At 43.1% G+C, this 7,509-nt stretch overlaps 1 non-coding gene across 1 annotated transcript; it reads right to left on the bottom strand.

The window, feature by feature from the left end:
• Positions 1 to 2,590: 2,590 nt before the first annotated feature.
• trnar-ccg (transfer RNA arginine (anticodon CCG)) lies at positions 2,591 to 2,663 on the bottom strand. Its single transcript has one exon. It is a non-coding gene; the product is annotated as a tRNA-Arg (tRNA).
• Between the last annotated feature and the right edge of the window lie 4,846 nt (positions 2,664 to 7,509).

Here is a 7,509-nt window from a genome sequence, read left to right as displayed (position 1 = left end):
CTCAGTACCGTCATCACAAAACACATGAATATTTGAAGTACAAGGTGCCTCTCTTCCCTCTATCAGCGGCTCAAATTCTGAGATTTTGTAATCAACCCCAATTAATCGTGAAGAATGGACCTTAACAGTTTGATTTCCATGCTTGATAACGACTGTCTTACCATCCCGACCGATTATCTTACCAGGTCCCATCCATTCCCTATGGCCTCTTTTTTATAATGGACCAAATCTCAAAGAACAAAGAACAGTACAGCACATTCGGCCCTCCAAACCTGTGCTGATCTTGATGCCTGCCTAAACTTATATGCAATGCTTATAGAAGGTACTTTGGCATTTGTATCTGGTCCAAAATTATTTCAGCCAAGATGAAACTTGAACCCATAACCACCGCTTCAGAAGATCAATACCTTATCCATTAAGCTGCTGGAGCCCGATACTATTGTAAGCCAGGAAAAGTGATAGAGAGTCAGATGGTTTCGGGTGGAAATTCCAGAGCTTGGGTCCTTGGCAGCTGAAGGCACAACCATCAATGCTGTTGTGATGAAATTCGGCCATGCTCAAGAGGCCAGAAATTGAAGGAGCGCCAATAGCTCGAAGGCTGGTTAGGCAGGAGAAGGCGACAGATATAGGAAGGGGTGAGGCCATAGAGAAATGTGAAAATAATGATGAGAATTTTAAAATTTGAGGCATTGCTGGGAGCCAACACAAGGCAGTGATCACAGGGGAGTTTGGTGTGTGTTAGGACTCAGGCAGCAGAATTTAGGATGAACTGAAATTTATAGAGGGTGGAAGATGGGAGGCTGGCCAGGACAGTATTGGAAGAGTCAAGTCAAGAGGTATTGGAGTGGAGTGGATTTGTGGTCAGAAGCTCATTTCGGAGTCAAATGCGAATTGAAACAAATGACCAATCTGGTGCAGCCTCAGAGATTTGCCAGGGAGATAGATGGGGCCGGTGGCTAGGGAATGGAATTTGTGGTGGGGACCAACGACAATGGCTTCAGTCTTTCCAATATTTAGGGGGAGAAAAATTCAGCTCAGGAAAGCGAATCGAATGTTTTTGTTTATTGCGAGCGGAATTGAATACAAAAGTAGGGAGGTTATGCTTCAGTTATATAGGGTATTTGGTGAGACCACATCTGGAGTAATGTGTACAGTATTGGTCTCCTTATTTAAGGAAGGATGTAAATGTGTTGGAAGCAGTTGAGAGAAAGTTTACTAGACTAATACCCGGAATGGGTGGTTGTCTAATGAGGAAAGGTCGGACAGGCTCGGCTTGTATCCGCTGGAGTTTTAAAGATTAAGAGGCAACTTGATTGAAGCATTTAAGATTCTGAGGGGTCTTGACAGTGTGGATGTGGAAAGGATGTTTCCTCTTGTGGGAAAATGTAGAACTAGGGGTCACTGTTTAAAAATAAGGGGTTGCCCATTTAAGACACAGATGAGGAGAAATTTTTTCTCTCAGAGGGTCATGAGTCTTTGGAATTCTCTTCCTCAAAAGGCAGTGGAAGCAGAGTCTTTGAATATTTTGAAGGCAGAGGGTGATAGATTCTTGATAAGCAAGGGGGTGAAAACTTATTGGGGTAGGTGGGAATGTGGAGATGAGGTTGCAATCAGATCAGCCATGAACTTGTTGAATTGTGGAGCAGGCTTGAGGGGCCGAGTGGCCTATTCCTGCTCCTAATTCGTGTGTTCGTATGTGGTACTGGATGTCGGACAAGCAGTCTGACAATTCAAAGTGGAGGGGTCGAGTGAAGTGGTAGTGAGTTAGAGCTGGGAGCCATCAGTGTACAGAATGAACCTGACATGTTCTGAAGGGGCAGATTGGAAATAGGAGGGACCAAGGATAGATTCTTGGGCAACTCCAGAGGTAACAGTGAGAGAGTGGGAAGAGAAGCCATTGCAGGTGATTCTCTGGGTAAGATTAGATAGATAAAAATGGAAGCAGGTGAGTGCAGTCCCACCCAGCTGGATGATGAGGATGATGTAGTTCACTGTGTCGAAGGTTGCAGACAGGTTAAGAACAATGAGGAGAGCAAGTCTACCATGATCACAATCACATAGGATGTCATTTGTGACTTTGATAAAGGCCATTTGTGTTAGTGACAGGGATGGAAGCTAACTGAAGGAATTCAAGCATCGAATTGTGGAAAGATGGGTGAATTTGGGAGGTGACAACACATTGAAGGAGTTTGGAGAGGAACATGAGATTAGACATGGAGCAGGAGGAGGGGTTTGTGAGGAGAGGGGTGATGATGGCAAATTTGAAGGAAAGGGGACAATACCTGAGAAGAGGAAATTCAAACTCTGAAATTTTCACGGTGGGATATGAACTGACATTGACTGCATTATTAATCAAGTAACATCACCAGAGAATCGATTGGTGCAACTGCATGTTAACAATTGGTACATTGATTGCAGGGTGAAATGTTGACTGTCCATGGGAAGCAAGTGGTTTTGCTTGTTGCACCGGCTCCAACTTTCAGAGGTTTCCAAGGCTCCATGCTGCCTGAAGCAATTTAATTTCTGTTTATTTTAGTGATGAGGACAAAGAGCTGGTTTCACAGAATAGCAATGATTTAAAAACTTACCACACCCCAGGTGGGACTTGAACCCACAATCCCTGGCTCCGGAGGCCAGTGCCTTATCCATTAGGCCACTGGGGCTGCTCAATGTTTACTTTTGGTGCTTGCAACTTGTCACTTATTATATATGTAATCACTGCCGAAACCTTATGTCTTTGTTTCAGTCGCCCTTTCTTCTTTTGCACTACCACATTAGAATCATAGAATCTTCGAGCATAGAAAGAGTCCTTTCAGCCCATCATGTCTGTGCCAGCTATTCGAAAGAGATTTCTAATTTAGTCTAATTTGTCGATTGAGGGATAAATATTGTGCAGGGCACCAGTGAGAACTCTCCTGTTCCTCAACAAAAGAGCCTTGGGATCTTTTAGATTCACTCGAGGAATCGACAGGGACTTGGTTTAATCTATCACCCAACAAGAATGCAGACCCGGCAGTGCAGCACTCTCTCTGTGTGACACTGGGAGAATCAACATAGAATTCTGTGCTGAAGTAACTGGAGGTAGAGGTTAAACACTGTCCACTGACAGAGAGACAAAAGTGTAACCAGCTGAACCACAGCTGACACACATTACAGTACCACCAATCTGAAGTTCTTGAAATCAATGTTGAGTCCATGAGGTTGTTAAGAGCTTTATTGAAAGATGAGGTGCTGTTCCTCGAGCTTCCATTGAGCTTCATTGGAACAGTGAAGGAGGTCAAAGGCAGAGATGGAAGAGTAGAAGTGGGATGGAGAATTAATATGGCAAGTGACTGGAAGATCACGTTCAAGTTTGCAGACTGGACGGAGGTGTTGAGCAAAAAGATCACCTAATCTGCATTTCGTGTCTGCAGTGTCGAGGAGATGACATCACGTGTAGTGAATACAGTACAGTAAATTGAAGGAAGTACAGGTAAATCACTGTTTCACCTGGTAGGAGTGTTTAGGCCCCTGGACGATGGGAAAGGAGGAGTTGAAAGGCAGGTGTTACATCTCCTGCACTTGCACAGGAAGATGTTATGGGACAAGGAGTGAGTGATTGAAGAGCCTCCACAAGGCAGAGAGGTCCGGTCACCAAACAACCACAGAACTAAGGGTGGTGCAGTGGTTGGCACTGCAACCTCACAGCTCCTGTGACCCGGGGGTTCAATTCTGGGTACTGCTTGTGCGGAGTTTGCAAGTTCTCCCTGTGACCGTGTGGGTTTTCACCAGGTGCTCTGGTTTTCACCCACAGCCAAAGACTTGCAGGTTGATAGGAAAATTGTTCCTAGTATAGGTAGGGGGGATGGGGTAGGAATATGGGATTAATGTAGGATCAGAATAAATGGGTGGTTGATGGTCACCACAGACTTGGTGGGCCAAAGGGCCTGTTTCAGTGCTGTATCTCTAAATAAATAAGCTGCCTTTGTCATCAGGTTTATAGGAATAGGCCACTTAGCCCCTCGAGCCTGTTCCACCATGCAATGCAATTATGGCCGATTTATGACCTAACTCAGTTTTCCCACCATTGCCCCTTATTTCTTTGGACCCCCACAGTTTCTAGATTTACACCATTTAGAAACTATCCTGCTCTATCCTTTTCAGCTCCATAGTGGATGACCAACACACACTGCTATTGAAATCCATTGCCACAGTTTTGCCCATTCACTTAATCTATCAATATCTCTTCGTAATTTGATGTTCCATCTACACTGCTCACAATGACACAGCCTCCACTGCTTTCTGGGGAAGAGAATTCCACAGACGAACGACCCTTTGACAAATAAAAAATTCTCCTTATTTCAGTTTTAAAAAGGAGACCTCTTACACTTAAACTGTTTCCCCTCGCCCTAGTCTCTCCCACAAGAGGAAACATCCTCCTGGTATCCACTCTAGCAAGTTCCCTCATCTTATATGTTTCAATAAGATCACTTCTCATTCTTCTAAATTTCAACAGGTAAAAGCCCAACCTGCTCAATCTTTCTTCATAATATAAGTACTTCATCCCCTGGATTTAGTCGAGTGAGGCATCTATGAACTGCTTCTAATGCAATTATATTCTTTACCAAATAAGGAGACCAAAACTGTAGACAGTACTCTCGATGTGGTCTCACCAAGGTCCTATACAGCTGCAGTAAAACTTCCCTACTTTATGTAGTGTTATGACCGAGGTGGGAGGAGGGCACTGTCTTTTCTTGTTCCACTTCTATGCAGGTCACACATATATTTTTAAAAATGTTTACCCAGTTACCGATGCAGACAATCATATACTCTACTCTTTATCTCAGAATAAAATACGCCAACTAGGTTTCTTCAATAAACAACAACGTCATCAGTGCATTACAACGCAAGACTTAACCAGTAACAAAGCAAAGCATTAACACACAGATTGAAAAATGAAAGTTCCCCTTTTAAATTCCCCACACACAAACTCACACAGACTGAAAAAAATACAGAAATTCTCTCTGGAGAGGTCTGTAACAAAACAAAGACAACAAAGAATACTTTGGCCAAATATTTGCTAATTCTTGAAGAAAAAAAAGATATGGAAAAATGTTACTTGTCCCTTTTTAGCCTGGCATCCCAAATATGCATAAACGGCTGTCACTGGGATCTTTCCAGAGCAGTTTTTTTCAGGTGACATTGAGGATCAGTTCAGCAGGCTTTGCAGGAGAAATGCAGGATCAGTTTCTCTATTTCTTACACTTGATTCTCAGGAAGTTCTCAAAGAGATGGAAGAGGGTGATCTAATGGTAGCTGCTCTCTTGGCAGGTTTTCTCCAACTCTTAAAAATAGTTCACACCTCAATATATTCTCCAAAATGAAACCAAAAGCAATATCTCAAGAGTCAAGCCTCCTGACCCCTATAATTCTTGACCTGTCATTTCCCGGTAAACATCTTCCCCAGGTCACCAAGGTTTCTATTGTTTATTGCTTAAAGCACATGACTTCCAGCACAGTTGCTTTTAAACAACATTTAAGTGTCCTTTCAATGAACTGTCAACAACAAAACAAAGTCCAGCTTCTATGAAATCTTCAGCCTTCCAATGAAACCATCTCCACAATTGAAATATATGTTCTCAAAAACACATACTTAACAAAACATACAGAAGCACTTTCATATCAGTGGTATAATATACATAAGCTGTTGCTAGGTAGATTATGTTGAAAGACTTTAAGGCCGGAATTTTACCCCCCCACCCCCACCACACAGGAGCAGGCTGGTGGCAGGGGGGGATGGGCAGGTGTCGTAAAATTGAGTGGGAGGTGGAGGGGGGATGCGTTACAATTCTTTTACACTGCAATTTTACGAGGTGCGGTGGCGAGAAACAGCCCACCTGCCACAGGCCAATCAGGGCCCTTATGTGGCCAATTAACTGCTACTTAAGCGCCTCCTCCTGCCACCGCTGGTATTTTATCAGGTCTTAGGCCCCACAGAAGGCCACCAGGTGGGGGGCACCCTATCCCCCACAGAGGGCCCCCCCCCCGAAGCCCCTACAGTCCCCACTGAGAAACAGTACTCCGCCCAACCATTCCCCCCTTGCCTTGCCGGGGTCAGGCCGGTTGACCCTGGCAAGGTCCGAAAATTTACCTCTCTTCCATGGATGGCATCCATGATCTTTGCTTCCTAATCAGTTGCTGGACCTGTATACTTACCTTTTGTGATTCATGTACCAGGACACCTAGATCCCTCTGTACCCACGAGTTCTGCAATCTTGCTCCATTTAAATAGTATACAGACTTTCTACTCTTCCTGCCAAATTTCACATTTTCCCACATCATAATCCAACTGCCAAATTTTTCGTACTCACTTAACCTATCTATATCCTTTTTAGTCTTTTTACATCACCTTGACAACTTACTTTCCTTCCTATCTTGGTGTCATCTATAAATTTAGCTACCTTACGTTTGGTCCCTACGTCCAAGTTATTGAATTGTAAATAGTTGAGGCTCCAGCACTGGTCGCTTTGGCACTTCACTAGTTACAGCTTGAAACTCAAGGAAGACCCATTTATCCCTAGTCTCTGCTTCCTGTTAGATCACCAGTCCTTTATCAATGCTAATATGTTACTCCCTACACCAGGTACTCTTATCTTGTGTAGTAACCTTTGATCAGGCACCTTATCAAATGCCTTTGGGAAATCAAAGTACACCACATCTACAGGTTCCCCTTTATCCACCTTGCTTGTTACTTCCTCAAAGAACTCTAATAAATTAGTTAAACATGATTCCTCTTTCACAAAACCATGTTGACTTCCTCTGATCCCATTATGATTTTCCAAGTATTCTGCTATAACCTCCATAATAATCGATTCTAGTAATTTCCCTATGACAGATGTTACGTGAACTGGCCTATAGTTTCCTGCTTTCTGTCTCCCTCCTTTCTTGAATAAAGGAGTTATATTTGCTATTTTCCAATCCTCTAAGGCCCTTCCAGAATCTAAGAAATTTTGGAAGATTATAACCCATGCCACTACTCTGTCTACTATCTCTTTTAAGACCCGAACATGTGGGCCATCTGGTCCTGGGGACTTGTCAGCCTTTAGGTCTAAATTTTCCGAGCACCTTTTCCATGGTGATGGTAGTTGTTCTAAGTTCCTCCCTCCCTTTCACCTCTTGATTTTAGGTATCTTTGGCAGGTTTTCTAAGTCCTCTACAGTGAAAACAGACACAAATGACCTGTTCAACACCTCCACCATTTCCTCGTTTACCATTATCAATTCCCCAGACTCACTCTCCAGAGGACCAACATAAGCTTTAGTTACTCTTTTCCTATTTAAATACTTGTAGAAACTCTTACTATCTGTTTTTACATTACTAGCTAGTTTTCATTCATACTCTACTTTCTCTCTCTTTGTTTTTCATCATTCTTTGCTGGTTCTTAAAATCTGTCCAATCTTCTGACCTATCACTAACCATTGCAGATTTATATAGCGCTTCTTTTAATTTGATACTATCCTGAATATCCTT

The sequence above is a fragment of the Heterodontus francisci genome, chromosome 10, assembly GCF_036365525.1.
Source record: "Heterodontus francisci isolate sHetFra1 chromosome 10, sHetFra1.hap1, whole genome shotgun sequence".
In the NCBI taxonomy this organism is placed as follows: domain Eukaryota; kingdom Metazoa; phylum Chordata; class Chondrichthyes; order Heterodontiformes; family Heterodontidae; genus Heterodontus; species Heterodontus francisci.
The sequence above is the reverse complement of the archived record's forward strand: the minus strand, read 5'-3'. Positions and strand labels throughout refer to the sequence as shown.